The following is a 1,373-nucleotide window of genomic DNA, read 5'->3' as shown; positions in this document are numbered from 1 at the left end:
ACTTGTAATAGTTTTTGAAGAAAGAAGAACACTTCAGTCTCTTTGTAGTTACCATAAAAAGTAGTGCTCATAAGTTTCGATGTACATTCTTATGTCTGTCTGAATAGCTATTTAAGAGAGATAGAAGCTTGAATTCTATATAAGCGATATTTCCTGCAGGGTAATTTATGCATGCGGAAAACAAATTTCAAAATTTTTACGTACACGCAGTACGCATAGCCAATCAGTTGGTTATCTAAGTACATATGTACATATATTCGCACATTTCATTTTAGACACAAAATGACTTTGATTTTCTACTCTTTACTGCAACGAGGGACGAATTAAAATATAAAAACAAGGAAAATTTGAAATAAAGTCATAAAATTTTTATGAATTATGCACATACGATGTTGACTTTTGTTTATCTTAGCTGATGGAAAAAGCGCCAGTCATGCATATGTACTTAGTTACATATATATACAAATGTATGCATGCACATTAGGGTGGGCTCACAAAAAAAAAGTTGCGGGTTTCCTGAGGAATGTATAATATCATAAAACTTCTTTCAAAATATTTCGGAAAAATATTAAGATTTACGTGAGCTGGACTGATTTGAAAATACCTCCAAATATTTCATTATTTTGATTCCGTTTAAGTGTTTAAACATTTTTATGCAGACCTTCTAAACTAAAATTCTTCTATCACTTGAGGAGATTGTTTGGGAAAAAATTGTTTTTCAACTACTTTTATTTAAAAAACTTGATTTTTGGAAGTATTTTCAAATCGGTTGAGGCTCACGTAAATCTTAATATTTTTCTGAAATATTTTTGGCGGAAGTATCAAAATATAATAGATTTTATATGTGATTTCTAGTACCGATTTTTTTGTATGGATAGTGATGCACCCTAATGGAAATATATTTCTATAACATTTACATAAACTGGCGTACATAATGTATTTGTATTGGATTTTCGATAGATTGTATAGCAGTAGGATTTTTTTCGTGAAGAATTTGTACATATATTTGTCTGTATGTACATATGTAATTACAAAGATTTTACCTTCAAAGTCGAAAAAATACTATTTTTAGCAAGTAGTAGTAATAACACAGGCCTGCTATGGTTTGCCACTTAATAAAACAATTAGCAATTTGGTTTTAGATAGTAAGCTACGAAAAAAAAATAAAAAAATTCCATCAAGTAAATTTTCCGAGAAAATTATTATTTTTTTTTCAATTTTCATAGTGTTACCGCATATCACTAGCAATAACTTCGACATTGCGTAAGTCTTTCTGTTTTAGTTAGTGTTTTTAGGTGTAATTTTAACTAAAATTTTTAAAATAAAAATTTAATTTTAAATTAATTAGTCTTTGTTTTTTTCATGAAAATCGT

The sequence above is a fragment of the Rhagoletis pomonella genome, unplaced genomic scaffold (genome assembly GCF_013731165.1).
Source record: "Rhagoletis pomonella isolate Grant_MI unplaced genomic scaffold, Rhpom_1.0 Rhpom_scaffold_03473, whole genome shotgun sequence".
Taxonomy (NCBI): domain Eukaryota; kingdom Metazoa; phylum Arthropoda; class Insecta; order Diptera; family Tephritidae; genus Rhagoletis; species Rhagoletis pomonella.
This window is presented reverse-complemented; position numbering follows the sequence as displayed.